The 16,416-nt window shown below is 46.6% G+C and overlaps 1 protein-coding gene across 1 annotated transcript in view; it reads right to left on the minus strand.

Annotated features, from left to right (window-relative positions):
• The window catches only part of LOC121005755 (oocyte zinc finger protein XlCOF6-like), a 48,369-nt gene extending 32,622 nt beyond the window's left edge, over nucleotides 1-15,747 (minus strand). The window contains exon 1 of the mRNA XM_040438523.1: nucleotides 15,613-15,747. The gene's annotated coding sequence lies outside the window, so the exon portion shown is untranslated. The remainder of the gene's footprint in view (nucleotides 1-15,612) is intronic.
• Between the last annotated feature and the right edge of the window lie 669 nt (nucleotides 15,748-16,416).

Raw genomic sequence — 16,416 nt, forward strand, 5'->3', positions numbered from 1 at the left:
GTAGATATGATCGACACTATATTCATATGACTCAATAGTGTCGATAAATTCAATAGTATATATCTCACCAAAAATCTTCAAGTATATGCTGTTATTTGGGAAGAGGGGGTATTATCTTCTAGCGCTCTATCCCAATTTGGGAAACTGAATGTCACTGAAAATGCTGTAGGTGTATTCACTGGGAGTGAAATATGTTCATAAAGTGTCCACAGGAATCCTGATAATGTGAAAAGTCTCTTATAGCATATCCTTTTAAGCTCGATATGAGCTTTGGATTGAAGAAAACTTTAAATCGATGTTTGGCTTACCGTCTAGCGTCTGCTGTCTCCCTATTGCTTCAATGGAGCTTTAAATATTTGCCGGCTTATTCAGTCGCTCCATACAGCAAGCTGGTTTAAATTTCGCGGGAGTTCCAAAGATCGCAGGAGTTACCACTCTGTTCCGCAATTTCCTTTGGTGCAGCTTTCAACGATAAGAATAGTTAATCCTTTACTGTAGAGATTTTCTTCTGTATGGCCAACCAGTATTATCGGAGGCTTTTCAATGCAGGTACATCACTTTTTTCACCATAGAGAGCAGGCAGACACTTGACCACTGAGGAAGGGAGAGTGAATCTACCCGTAACGCGTATGGTGAAACAAGTGATGTACCTGCATTGAAAAGCCTCCGATAATACTGTATGGCCATACAGAAGAAAATCTCTACAGTAAAGGATTAACTATTCTTATCGTCGAAAGCTGCACCAAAGGAAATTGCGGAACAGAGTGGCAACTCCTGCGATCTTTGGAACTCCCGCGAAATTTAAACCAGCTTGCTGTATGGAGCGACTGAATAAGCCGGCAAATATTTAAAGCTCCATTGAAGCAATAGGGAGACAGCAGACGCTAGACGGTAAGCCAAACATCGATTTAAAGTTTTCTTCAATCCAAAGCTCATATCGAGCTTAAAAGGATATGCTATAAGAGACTTTTCACATTATCAGGATTCCTGTGGACACTTTATGAACATATTTCACTCCCAGTGAAAACACCTACAGCATTTTCAGTGACATTCAGTTTCCCAAATTGGGATAGAGCGCTAGAAGATAATACCCCCTCTTCCCAAATAACAGCATATACTTGAAGTTTTTTGGTGAGATATATACTATTGAATTTATCGACACTATTGAGTCATATGAATATAGTGTCGATCATATCTACCGCAATATATGTGACTGTAATGTTGTATATTATTGCTACATTGTTCTTATAAATTTTATTACTTGTATTTAATGGGGATTTAATAAATATTTTCTGCACATGTCAATCTGGTTGCCAAGTGTATGAGTGCTCGCTCATTGTCCTATTACTACATTTGCCTTTAAGAGAGGGTGGGGTGATTCCCTCTATATGAGCTTGCAGCACCATACCTTAACTACTTGCTAGTGAGCCACCACAACCTACCACTAAGATTGAAATACAGTCAGGTCCATAAATATTGGGACATCGACACAATTCTAAAATGTTTGGCTCCATACACCACCACAATGGATTTGAAATTAAACAAACAAGATGTGCTTTAACTGCAAACTGTCAGCTTTAATTTGAGGGCATTTACATCCAAGTCAGGTGAACGGTGTAGGAATTACAACAGTTTGCATATGTGCCTCCCACTTGTTAAGGAACCAAAAGTAATGAGACATAATAATCATCATAAATCAAACTTTTACTTTTTAATATTTGGTTGCAAATCCTTTGCAGTCAATTACAGTCTGAAGTCTGGAACGCATAGACCTCACCAGACGCTGGGTTTTATCCCTGGTGATGCTCTGCCAGGCCTCTACTGCAACTGTCTTCAGTTCCTGGTGGTTCTTGGGGCATTTTCCCTTCAGTTTTGTCTTCAGCAAGTGAAATGCATGCTCAATCGGATTCAGATCAGGTGATTGACTTGGCCATTGCATAACATTCTACTTCTTTCCCTTAAAAAACTCTTTGGTTGCTTTTACAGTATGCTTTGGGTCATTGTCCATCTGATCTGTGAAGCGCCGTCCAATGAGTTCTGAAGCATTTGGCTGAATATGGGCAGATATTATTGCCCGAAACACTTCAGAATTCATCCTGCTGCTTTTGTCAGCAGTCACATCATCAATAAATACAAGAGAACCAGTTCCATTGGCAGCCATACATGCCCACGCCATGACACTACCACCAACATGCTTCACTGATAAGGTCGTATGCTTAGGATCATGAGCAGTTCCTTTCCTTCTGCATACTCTTCTCTTCCCATCACTCTGGTACAAGTTGATCTTGGTCTCATCTGTCCATAGGATGTTGTTCCAGATCTGTGAAGGCTTTTTTAGATGTCGTTTGGCAAACTCTAATCTGGCCTTCCTGTTTTTGAGGCTCACCAATGGTTTACATCTTGTGGTGAACCCTCTGTATTCACTCTGGTGATGTCTACTCTTGATTGTTGACTTTGACACACATGCACCTACCTCTTGGAGAGTGTTCTTGATCTGGCCAATTGTTGTGAAGGGTGTTTTCTTCCCCAGGGAAAGAATTCTTCAGTCATCCACCACAGTTATTTTCCGTGGTCTTCCGGGTCTTTTGGTGTTGCTGAGCTCACCGATGCGTTCCTTCTTTTCAAGAATGTTCCAAACAGTTGTTTTGGCCACGCCTAATGTTTTTGCTATCTCTCTGATGGGTTTGTTTTGTTTTTTCAGTCTAATGATGTCTTGCTTCACTGATAGTGATAGCTCTTTGTATCTCATCTTGAGAGTTGACAGCAACAGATTCCAAATGCAAATAGCACACTTGAAATTAACTCTGGACCTTGTATCTGCTCATTGTAATTGGGATAATGAGGGAATAAACACACACCTGGCCATGGAACAGCTGAGAAACCAATTGTCCCATTACTTTTGGTTCCTTAACAAGTGGGAGGCACATATGCAAACTGTTGTAATTCCTACACCGTTCACCTGATTTGGGTGTAAATACCCTCAAATTAAAGCTGACAGTCTGCAGTTAAAGCACATCTTGTTCGTTTGATTTCAAATCCATTGTGGTGGTGTATAAAGCCAAAAAAAAATTAATTGTGTTGATGTCCCAATATTTATGGACCTGACTGTACTTCAATAATGTTCTGGGTTTTAAAAAACACCCTTTTTTGCTAAAATACTAAATTTTACAGCCCTAGCTGCATCTGTCAGTGTGAAATTTAAGCGTTATATACTGCTATAATATCTGTTATTAAAAAAACACCCTTTTTGGGCAAAATAATAAATTTTACAGCCCTTGCAGCATCCGTCAGTGTGAAATACACGCTTTAGATACTGCTGTGCTATTCTGCTATTTTAAAAAACACACATTTTGGGCAAAATACTTAATTTGCGGCCTTGTCTGCATCTGTCCGTGTAAAATTCAAGTGTTATATACTGCTGTCATATTCTGTTTTTCGAAAAACACCCATTTTGGGCAAAATATTTAATTTTGCAGCCTTTGCTGCATCTGTCATTGTGAGATACACCCTTTAGATACTGTTGTTCTATTCTGTTATAAAAAAAAAAAACACCCATTTTAGGCAAGATCCTAAATTTGAGAAATATGAATAAAGGGACGTGGCCCCGGTCGTGGTGCTGCTGGTGGAGCTCCTGTTGCAGGGAGAGGACGTGGTCAATCTGTGCAAGCTACACGCACAAGTGAAACACCTTCAGGTGCTAGTAGGCGACAGAACCTTCAGCGTTATTTGGTCGGGCCTAATGCAGCTCTACGAATGGTGAGGCCAGAACAAGTACAGGCGATAGTAGATTGGGTTGCTGACAGTACCTCTAGTTCCTTTACATTGTCTCCCACCCAGTCTCCTGCTGAAAGATCAGAGTTGGCACCTGCAGCCGATGTCCATCAGTCTTCCACCTCACCTTTCAAATCACTCAAGCAGTCTGGCCCCAAGTCATGCAGCAGTCTCTTCTGCTTTTTGATGACTCTGCTAGCAGGGTTTTCCAGGGCCATCCAACTAGCCCTGCCCCAGAAGTGGAAGAGATTGAGTGCACCGATGCCCAACCACTTATGTTTAAAGAGGAGTACATGGGAGGACCACCGCAGCACGTCTCGGATGATGACGAAACACAGGTGACAACTGCTATGGCTTTTTCGAAAGTGTGCAGAACGACAAGGAGGGCAGGGGTGAAGACTTGGTGGAAGATTATGTGGAGGATGATGAGGTCCTCGACACCACATGGAATCAAGGTCATGCGAGTGACCTGTGTAGTTCGGAGGAAGAGGTGGTGGTCGCACAGAGCCACCAGCACAGCAGAAGAGGGAGCAGGGTGCAAAAGCGGAACGGCCATCCCCTAGACAGTAAGCCTGCTACTGCCCACCGCAACAAGGGACTGAGCACACTAGAGCCAGCTCCAAGGAGTTCCCTGGCGTGGCAGTTCTTCAGACAACGTGCTGACAACAAGACACGAGTGGTTTGCACGCTGTGCAATCAGAGCCTGAAGCGAGGTATAAACGTTCTCAACCTGAGCACAACCTGCATGACCAGGCATCTAAGTTCAAAGCACGAGCTGCAGTGGATTAGACACCTCAAAAACCAAGAAAGGTCTCTGGCTCCTCCTGCTTCCTCTTCTGCTGCAGTCTCGGCCTCTTTATCCACCTCTGGAGTGACAGTGCCACCTGCCACCCTGCAAACAGAGGATCTGCCAGCAACACCACCACCTGGGTCACCAAGCATCTCCACAATGTCACACGGAAGCGTTCAGCTCTCCATCTCCCAAACACTGGAGCGGAAGAGGAAGTAACCCCCTACCTACCCGCGATCCCTGACCCTGAATGCCAGAATTTCTAAATTACTGTCCTTTGAAATGTTGTCATTCTGTCTGGTGGAGATGGAGAGTTTTAAAAGCCTTATGGCGGTGGCTGTCCCACAGTACGTCGTGCCCAGCCGCCACTACTTTTCCAGGCATGCCATGCGTTCCCTGCACAACCAAGTAGGGAACAAAAGCAGGTGTGCACTGCGCAACGCCATCTGTGGCAAGGTCCACCTAACTAGGGATACGTGGACCAGTAAGCACGGTAGGGGAGGTTTTATCTCCATAAGGCCTCATGCACATGACCGTTTCCGTATTCCGTGTCCGTTGTTCCATTTTTCGTGATTTTCTGTGGACCCATTGACTTTCAATGGGTCCGTTGAAAACTCGGCTAATGCACCGTTTGTCCGCGTCCGTGATTCCAGTCCGTCATAAAAATATAACCTGTCCTAATATTTTCGCAGAAACCGGTTCACGGACCCATTCAAGTCAATGGGACCGCTAAAAAACACGGAGGAACACAAGATTGTCATCTGCCTCCGGGTCAGTTTTTTTCCTATCATTTGCATGGCAAACCTGTCTTAGATTTTTTTTTACTTTCCTTTATGTCTGGTGATTCTCCAAAAATAAAAGGAAGACACACGGAAACAAAAACGGAAACGGATCACGGAACAACGGAACCCCATTTTGCGGAACGGAACACAACAACGGTCGTGTGCATGAGGCCTAACAGCACACTGGGTAAATGCAGTGGTGGCTGGTCCTGAGGCGGATAGCAGTTTGGCACATGTCCTTCCACCACCGAGGATTGCAGGGCGCTTCAGTTTGCCTCCTGTTGCTTCCTCCTCCAACTCCGCTTCCTCATCCTCTACCGGCAACTCATCCGGTCAGCGTAACACCTTCGCCACCAACTTCAGCACAGCCAGGGGTAAACGACAGCAGGCAGTTTTAAAACGTATCTGTTTGGGGGACAAACCCCACACAGCGCAGGAGCTGTGGATGGGCCTTGAACAACAGACCGATAAGTGGTTGGTGCCAGTGAGCCTCAAGCCCGGCCTGGTGGTGTGTGATAATGGGCGAAATCTCGTAGCAGCTCTGGGACTAGCCGGTTTGACGCACATCCCTTGCCTGGCGCATGTGCTGAATTTGGTGGTGCAGAGGTTCCTTAAAAATTACCCCGATATGTCAGAGCTGCTGTAGAAAGTGCGGGCCATCTGTGCGCGCTTTCGGCATTCTCACCCTGCTGCTGCTCGCCTGTCAGCGCTGCAGCATAAGTTCGGCCTTCCCGCTCACCGCCTCATATGAAACGTGCCTACAAGGTGTAACTCTACCTTGCACATGCTGGCCAGACTGTGCGAGCAGCAGCAGGCGATAGTGGAGTTTCAGCTGCAGCACGCACGAGTGAGTTGCTCTGCTGAACAGCACCACTTCACCACCAATGACTGGGCCTCCATGCGAGACCTGTGTTACTTGTTGCGCTGTTTCGAGTACTCCACCAGCCGTTCTCAGCGTTACTATCCCACTTCTATGCCTCCTTGAAAAAACGCTGCTGGCGATGATGGAAGAGGATGTGGCACAGGAGGAGGAGGAGGAGGAAGAGGGATCATTTCATAGGGTTTCCAGCCAGTCATTCACAAGTGGCTCCGAGGGTGGGTTCCTGCACCCACAAACGCCAGGAACACAATTGTCCAGCCAGGGCACAGTTCTGGAGGATGACGAGGTGGAGGATGAGGAGATGGAGGAGGAGGAACCGTGTTCACAGCAGGGTGGCACCCAAACCAGCACATGGCCATCACTGGTGCATGGCTGGGGGGATACAGAGGACACAGACGATACACCTCCCACAGAGGACAGCTTTTCGTTGCCTCTGGGCAGCCTGGCACACATGAACGATTACATGCTGCAGTGTCTCCGCAACGACCGCCGAGTTGCCCACATTCTAACTTGTGCTGATTACTGGGTGGCCACGCTGCTGGATCCCCATTACAAGAACAACGTACTGTCCTTAATTCCGTCACTGGAGCGTGATCGTAAGATGCGCGAGTACAAGCACACGCTGGTAGACGCGCTGCTGGTGGCATTCACACCTGACAGCGGGGGCTCAGTGGAAGCACAAGGCGAAGGCAGAGGAGGAGGAAGAGGTCGCCAACACAGCTGGAGCACCACCAGCAAGTCAGAAGGCAGGGCTAGCATGGCCGAAATGTGGAAAAGCTTTGTCAGCACGCCACAACAACCAGCACAACCAGGTGATATGGAACGTCTTAGCAGGAGGCACTATTTCAGCAATGTGGTGGAGCAGTATGTGTGCAGACGCCTACACGTCCTGAATGACGAGTCTGCCCCCTTCAACTTCTGGGTCTCCAAATTGGGCACATGGCCTGAGACTGCCCTTTATGCCTTGGAGGTTCTGGCCTGCCCTGCAGCCAGTGTATTGTCTGAACGTGTGTTAAGCACAGCAGGGGGCGTTATCACAAACAAGCTCAGCCGCCTATCCACAGCCAATGTGGACAAGCTCACGTTCACTAAAATGAACCAGGCATGGATCCCACAGGACTTGTCCGTACCTTGTGCAGAATAGACATGTATACCGACCTTAACCAGCCATTGTTATAATACAGCGCAATTGCTCATTGTTGTATTTTGGATATTTCACACTCTTTTGGAGTGTACCCTAATTTAAAAAAAAAAGTAAATTAAAAACAAAACCAGTGTTGGCTACCTCGTCCTCCTCCACCGCTGCTTCCACCTACACCGCTACTTCCACCGACAACTCAAACTCCTGCTCCATATGGACCTTCCCCCATTGTACGTATTTTATTTTATGTCATTTCACTAATTTGTCTGTTAAATATTTGGGTGAAATTCACCAATTTTTGGGTGTGATATAAACCTGCTCTATCTAGTAGACAGGTAACATTTCACTAATTTGTCTGTTACATATTCGGGTGAAATTCACCAATTTTTGGGTGTGATATACCCCAGCTGTACCTAGTAGACAGGTAAAAAAAAAAAACACTAATTTGTCTGTTACATTCTTGGGTGACATTTGACCATTTTTGTCGTAATTAAACCCCTGCTCTGCATAGGTGACAGGAACATAAATTTTAAAAAAATCGTCTGTTACATTGTCAGGTGACATTTTACAAATTTTGCCGTATACAAACCTCTGCTCTGCATAGGCGACAGGGAATAAAATTTCTAAAATTCTTCTTTAATTGATGCGCGCCACCTCCTTTCATTCAATGCTTAAACTTTAACAACTTGACCCACATTTGCGCTTCAATAATTTGTCCCACTTTTCCACTCGATCACATTTAATTAAAAAAAATTTACCTCCCTTGGATGTGGTCTCTCTTTCTCACGCTCCCTCTCCGGCGTGGAACCCCGATTCGCCGATAACCGTGATCAACATGGTAGGCTCAGAAAAGAACATCGAAAGTTGATAGAGAAGATATCAAAATGGATGGTGGACGTCACGGTGACATGCGATCAGGAAGAAGTTATCTAGAGTCAACAAAGCGGCAGCAGGGCCTCTCCTGTCTAACGTTTCCAAATCCTAAATACCCCAGTGACATTCCCTATAATTTTTTATTAATCATTCCACTAACAGGGCATCTTAAGAGTCCTGTATTGTTATTTATCGTCACTACCTCCCCAAGTCGGGAGTGGGTAATTGCCGCGCGCCCCCTCCTTTCCTTCGATTCTTCCGTTTTAATAACTTCTCCCACATTTCCGCTCGATCACAATTAAATTTCATCCATTGATCTCCCTTGGATGTGCTATCCCTTTCTCACGCTCCCTCTCCGGCGTGGAACCCTGATTTGCCACTAACCGTGATCAACATGATAGGTGCAGAAAAGAACATGGAAAGTTGATTGCAGATATTAAATTAGAATGTGAACATCACGGGGACGTGCGACATGGTGGGGCAGTATGTGTCCACACGCCTACACAAACTGACTGATGGGTCTGCCCCCTGCAACTTCTGGGTCTCCAAATTGGACACATGGCCTGAGTTTGCCCTTTACGCCATGGAGGTGCTGGCCTGGCCTGCAGCCAATGTATTGCCTGAACGTTTGTTTAGCACGGCTGGAGGGGGGTTATCACAGGTTATATTTCCCAATGTTTTTGGGTGTACCCCAATACCTGCTTCCACAAAATACTTATTGAGGAGTGCGATATACCTGCTTACACAAAATACAGATTGAGAGGTGCGATATACATGCTTCCACTAAATATTGATTGAGGCCTGCGATACAACTGCTTCCACAAAATACAGATTAAGGGGATTGATATACCTGTTTCCACCAAATACTGATTGAGGCCTGCGATATACCTGCTTTCACAAATATTGCTCTTCTGTAGGGACTTTGGCACAGGGTAATTTTGAAAATGACAGGCAGAGGAAGAGGCAGGCCGTTCTGCAGGGGTGGTAGGGGTTGGGCAGGTGCACCAGGCCGGAGCCCAAGTGGGAAGTTGGAGGTGCATGCGATTACGTCAAAGGACGCACCAGAGTTGGTTAAGTGGCTCACTCAGCGTTCCGCTTCTGCATCCTCCTCATTCTCTGTATCTGAACCCTCCTCACTCTGCTGTGTGCACCCCCAAAGACACCACCACCACCACCATAGCCCCTCCACTCGAGTCAGAGAAATTATTTTCCCATCCATTCCCAGACCTTACCGATGCGCAGCCATTCTTTACATCGGATGAGGAAGAGGAGGTAGCAACGGCCACCACCCAGCAGTCTGACGACAGTACCCAGATCAGCCCAAGGAGGGTGGTCCCCGCTGTTGCTGCCTACTCCGAGATCTTTGATGTCAATGATGGTGAAGGTGACGATGATGACGTGTCGATGGACTTCACGTGGGTGCCCACAAGAGAGGAAGAGGAGGGGAGTGTAGTTGGCCAGCTAAGACCTGTCCTAGGTTGCTAATATAGCTTATATGTTTATACAGCTAAACCTGCCAATAACCCTAATACAGTTCCTATGTTTGTATGTTAAAGACAAAAGCAGAGTTATTTACAGTGACTTCATGTTTGGATGTCATAAAGCTGTTATATATTGTGTTCACAGAAGCAGAAAAGATAATATGCCTTTAAGATTCATTATATAATGTAAGGTAAGCTCAATGACACAGCAGAAACAACAGAAAGCATAAAGTTAAACTGTTGTTGCTAGGCAGGAGTCTTGACCAATCACAGCAGGCCTCACACACAGCCTGGGTGGGAAATTCCCCTAGCAGGAGCTGCTAGAATCATTACACCAGAGGAGAAAAGCTGAACAGACATTCACTCCACTAAGAGCTGTGTTTTATGGAAGCAGAGAGGCCAAAATAGGTATTTAAAACAGTTATATAATGATCCTACTGTTAATATAGTGATTAGAACTGTATACTGAACTGGTTATATGTATGTTTACTTTCAGTTCCACCATACAAACGAACTAGTGAGCCATACAATCATACAATCCAAACATATTGCATACTAATGCGAACTGCTCATACCAGATCATAAGCAATTGTATAGAGCAAACTTCAAACCAAGTAGAGCAAGTGAACTATTGGTTAACCACCATTTTATGTTGAATGACAAGACTGAACAGTTGAACCACCATCTTATGCATACCGCCATTTTATAATACACTGCTCAAAAAAATAAAGGGAAAACAAAAATAACACATCCTAGATCTGAATTAATTAAATATTCTTCAGAAATACTTTGTTCTTTACATAGTTGAATGTGCTGACAACAAAATCACACAAAAATAAAAAAATGGAAATCAAATTTTTCAACCCATGGAGGTCTGGATTTGGAGTCACACTCAAAATTAAAGTGGAAAAACACACTACAGGATGATCCAACTTTGATGTAATGTCCTTAAAACAAGTCAAAATGAGGCTCAGTAGTGTGTGTGGCCTCCACGTGCCTGTATGACCTCCCTACAACGCCTGTGCATGCTCCTGATGAGGTGGCGGACGGTCTCCTGAGGGATCTCCTCCCAGACCTGGACTAAAGCATCTGCCAACTCCTGGACAGTCTGTGGTGCAACGTGACGTTGGTGGATAGAGCGAGACATGATGTCCCAGATGTGCTCAATTGGATTCAGGTCTGGGGAACGGGCGGGCCAGTCCATAGCATCAATGCCTTCGTCTTGCAGGAACTGCTGACACACTCCAGCCACATGAGGTCTAGCATTGTCTTGCATTAGGAGGAACCCAGGGCCAACCGCACCAGCATATGGTCTCACAAGGGGTCTGAGGATCTCATCTCGGTACCTAATGGCAGTCAGGCTACCTCTGGCGAGCACATGGAGGGCTGTGCGGCCCTCCAAAGAAATGCCACCCCACACCATTACTGACCCAATGCCAAACCGGTCATGCTGGAGGATGTTGCAGGCAGCAGAACGTTCTTCACTGCGTCTCAAGACTCTGTCACATGTGCTCAGTGTGAACCTGCTTTTATCTGTGAAGAGCACAGGGCGCCAGTGGCGAATTTGCCAATCTTGGTGTTCTCTGGCAAATGCCAAACATCCTGCACGGTGTTGGGCTTTAAGCACAACCCCCACCTGTGGACGTCGGGCCCTCATATCACCCTCATGGAGTCTGTTTCTGACCGTTTGAGCAGACACATACACATTTGTGGCCTGCTGGAGGTCATTTTGCAGGGCTCTGGCAGTGCTCCTCCTGTTCCTCCTTGTACAAAGGCGGAGGTAGCGTTCCTGCTGCTGGGTTGTTGCCCTCCTACGGCCTCCTCCACGTCTCCCGATGTACTGGCCTGTCTCCTGGTAGCGCCTCCATACTCTGGACACTACGCTGACAGACACAGCAAACCTTCATGCCACAGCTCGCATTGATGTGCCATCCTGGATAAGCTGCACTACCTGCGCCACTTGTGTAAGTTGTAGACTCCGTCTCATGCTACTACTAGAGTGAAAGCACCGCCAGCATTCAAAAGTGACCAAAACATCAGCCAGGAAGCATAGGAACTGAGAAGTGGTCTGTGGTCACCACCTGTAGAACCACTCCTTTATTGGGGGTGACTTGCTAATTTCCTATAATTTCCACCTGTTGTCTATCCCATTTGCACAACAGCATGTGAAATTGATTGTCACTCAGTGTTGCTTCCTAAGTGGACAGTTTGATTTCACAGAAGTGTGATTGACTTGGAGTTACATTGTGTTGTTTAAGTGTTCCCTTTATTTTTTTGAGCAGTGTACTTTATTCAACACGTGTTTTGTACATGGACTATCTGCTGCGGGGGCGGCAGTGTTATATATGAAGAAAAGTTGAAGTTAATAAAGAAGTTATTTCAAGCATTTGGTGTGCTCTTTAAACCTACTGCTTCCATAGAACGGCGCTACAGGAATTACAGAGTAATAGACAGTCTGGTTAGACTAAAAAGTCAGAGATATCAAAGTTCTTCTAATGTCACATCGCAAAAGGCACTTCATAGCGCTGCGCCTGCGACAGTGGAACTATTACCCTCAAAGGCGAAGTGATAGCGCTCCTCAACTTGCACAGAAAAGAGCACATTAGAGCAGCGGAGCGCTAGCATATACCGCCGCGCAGCAACTGTTCCCTAAGTAAGGAAGCAAAGACACCACAGCTACCATAGAGGCCACAGAACGTGTGCATTAGTCAAACTGTAGCCGACTCTTCAAGTGGCAGAATGGCAAGGTGTCACGATGGGGAGAAAACCCCCACCGTACAATGTAAAAGGGATAGGGGTAGCAGCTAGACCAGGCTGCCAAGAAAAGGGAGCTGGTCACCTCCTATAGTATCCCTAAATCTGGCCCTGTTCTCCTAACTGTATGAGCTGACCCTTAAGGTAGGAGGGCCCATACACTGGAACCTCAGAACCCTGAATATCCCTGAGGTTAGGAGACAGGGAATAGAGACAACCAGGTTAATCCAAGACACGGATGAACCAGAGTCTCCACAGGCCTAGCTGCAGGGAAAAGTGGACGACTGAATACAGCAACAGAGTCGGCAGGTAAGAACACCAGAAACACACTTACCTGCCGCAGCCACCACGACTGGAACCCGTGCATAAGTACAGGCGCCCACACACGAAATAGGACACCGTACAAACACCACACACAGGTATACAGCACTCCTGATACTGCCTGGGCTCCATACAGCAAGGTGCACGGCAGCCCCAGGCAGCACTGCATACAGACTTATGGTTCACCCCTCCGGGAAACGTCTTGCATCTCTGAGATCTCATGGATATGTCTTCTATATAACGCCCCCTCCTCAAGTCCAAGTCTTTGACATCTCCTGGATATGTCTTCTATATAATGTCCCCTGCTCCAGTCCATGTCTCTGAGATCTCCTGGATATGTCTTCTATATAACGCCCCCTCCTCCAGTCCACGTCTCTGAGATCTCCTGGATATGTCTTCTATATAACGCCCCCTCCTCCAGTCCACGTCTCTGAGATCTCTTGGATATGTCTTCTATATAACACCCCCTCCTCAAGTCCACGTCTCTGAGATCTCTTGGATATGTCTTCTATATAACACCCCCTCCTCAAGTCCAAGTCTTTGACATCTCCTGGATATGTCTTCTATATAATGTCTCCTGCTCCAGTCCACGTCTCTGAGATCTCCTGGATATGTCTTCTATATAACACCCCCTCCTCCAGTCCACGTCTTTGACATCTCCTGGATATGTCTTCTATATCACACCCCCTGCTCCAGTCTACGTCTCTGAGATCTCCTGGATATGTCTTCTATATAATGTCCCCTGCTCTAGTCCACATTTCTGAGATCTCCTGATTATGTCTTCTATATAATGCCCACACTATATAACGTCCCCTGTTCTAGTCCACGTCTACGAGATCTCCTGGATATATCTTCTATATAACGCCCCCTGCTCCAGTCCAGATCTCCGAGATCTCCTGGATATGTCTTCTATATGACATCCCCTCCTCCAGTCCACGTCTCTGACATCTCCTAGATATGTCTTTTATATAACACCCCCTGCTCCAGTCCACGTCTCTGAGATCTCCTGGAAATGTCTTCTATATAACGTCCCCTCCTCCAGTCCACGTCTCTGAGATCTCCTGGATATGTCTTCTATATAACGCCCCCTCCTCCAGTCCATGTCTCTGAGATCTCCTGGATATGTCTTCTATATAACGCCCCCTCCTCCAGTCCATGTCTCTGAGATCTCCTGGATATGTCTTCTATATAGTGTCCCCTGCTCTAGTCCACGTCTCTGAGATCTCCTGGATATGTCTTCTATATAATGCCCCCTCCTCCAGTCCACATCTGTGAGATCTCCTGGATATGTCTTCTATATAACGCCCCCTCCTCCAGTCCACGTCTCTGAGATCTCCTGGATATGTCTTCTATATAACGCCCCCTGCTCCAGTCCATGTCTCTGACATCTCCTGGATATGTCTTCTATATAACGCCCCCTCCTCCAGTCCACATCTCTGAGATCTCCTGGATATGTCTTCTATATAACGCCCCCTCCTCCAGTCCACATCTCTGAGATCTCCAGGATATGTCTTCTATATAACGCCCCCTGGTCCAGTCCACATCTCTGAGATCTCCTGGATATGTCTTCTATATAACGTCCCCTCCTCCAGTCCATGTCTCTGAGATCTCCTGGATATGTCTTCTATATAACGCCCCCTGCTCCAGTCCATGTCTCTGAGATCTCCTGGATATGTCTTCTATATAACGCCCCCTGCTCCAGTCCACGTCTCTGAGATCTCCTGGATATGTCTTCTATATAGTGTCCCCTGCTCTAGTCCACGTCTCTGAGATCTCCTGGATATGTCTTCTATATAATGCCCCCTCCTCCAGTCCACATCTCTGAGATCTCCTGGATATGTCTTCTATATAACGCCCCCTCCTCCAGTCCACGTCTCTGAGATCTCCTGGATATGTCTTCTATATAATGCCCCCTGCTCCAGTCCATGTCTCTGACATCTCCTGGATATGTCTTCTATATAACGCCCCCTCCTCCAGTCCACATCTCTGAGATCTCCTGGATATGTCTTCTAAATAACGCCCCCTCCTCCAGTCCACATCTCTGAGATCTCCTGGATATGTCTTCTATATAACGCCCCCTCCTCCAGTCCACATCTCTGAGATCTCCAGGATATGTCTTCTATATAACGCCCCCTGGTCCAGTCCACATCTCTGAGATCTCCTGGATATGTCTTCTATATAACGTCCCCTCCTCCAGTCCACGTCTCTGAGATCTCCTGGATATGTCTTCTATATAACGCCCCCTGTTCCAGTCCACGTCTCTGAGATCTCCTGGATATGTCTTCTATATAATGCCCCCTGCTCCAGTCCATGTCTCTGAGATCTCCTGGATATGTCTTCTATATAATGTCCCCTCCTCCAGTCCACGTGTCTGAGATCTCCTGGATATGTCTTCTATATAACGTCCCCTCCTCCAGTCCACATCTCTGAGATCTCCTGGATATGTCTTCTATATAACGCCCCCTGCTCCAGTCCACGTCTCTGAGATCTCCTGGATATGTCTTCTATATAACGCCCCCTGGTCCAGTCCACGTCTCTGATATCTCCTGGATATGTCTTCTATATAACACCCCCTGGTCCAGGCTTATGTTGTACCTGAAGAAGGGGAAGGCCGGTCCGCGAAACGCGTTATACGTTAGAAGTGAACTCTTGTCAATTGTTTCTTATTTTAATATTTTTAAGCTGGTGTCCTGCCCCAGACGCCTGCGTGCTTACTTCATTTATGTTCTCGGGAATCTGTTGATTACCAGCAGACAGATCTACAGATCCTTCTGGCTGTGGAGCCTTATATGTGTGGATGTGATGAGTGTTCCACTTACCTGGGGGCAGGCGTGTCCTCCTCTGACAACCCTTCACTATGGAGCCTCCTGGGCTGTAATTTCTACCACCATGCAGGAGTCGGGGTCCAGGCTGTGCTGCAGGAGAAGGTACAGGACCTGTGATGATGTCATAACCATGTGATCAGGTGTGGGCGGAGTCAGGCTCCAGGCTGTGCTGCAGGAGAAGGTACAGGAACTGTGTGATGTCATAACCATGTGATCATGTGCGGGAGGAGTCAGGCTCCAGGCTGTGCTGCAGGAGAAGGTACAGGACCTGTGATGATGTCATAACCATGTGATCGTGTGTGGGCGGAGTCAGGCTCCTGGTTGTGCTGCAGGAGAAGATACAGGACCTGTGATGATGTCATAACCATGTGATCGTGTGTGGGAGGAGTCATGCAGATCACATGACCAGGATTATCTGCTCCCTGTACACAGGTCTCTGCTGTACTGCTTGTAATCCCAGTGTGTATGTAGCAGAGCTGTAAACCTGTAACGTTTATGTAGATGAGCTGTATGTGTGTAATGTCTGTGTAGTTGAGCTGTATGTGTATACAACCAAGCTGTATATGTGTAATATGCCTCTGAAGACTTGTATCAGTGTGTGCAGCAGAGCTGTGTATGTGTAATGTTCAGTTACTACAGCGGAGTCTTTGTCATGTCCATGTAGCAGAGCCGGCGATGTAATCTGCTGGTATCGGGGCTCTGTGTGTGCTCAGGAGATGTTTAGGGGTAACTCTGTCCCTTTTCTCCATATCAGTTATTAGAAATGATGTCAGCGATATCTTATGTCGGGGCAGATGT

This window comes from Bufo bufo, chromosome 6, assembly GCF_905171765.1.
Source record: "Bufo bufo chromosome 6, aBufBuf1.1, whole genome shotgun sequence".
NCBI classification, from domain to species: Eukaryota; Metazoa; Chordata; class Amphibia; order Anura; family Bufonidae; genus Bufo; species Bufo bufo.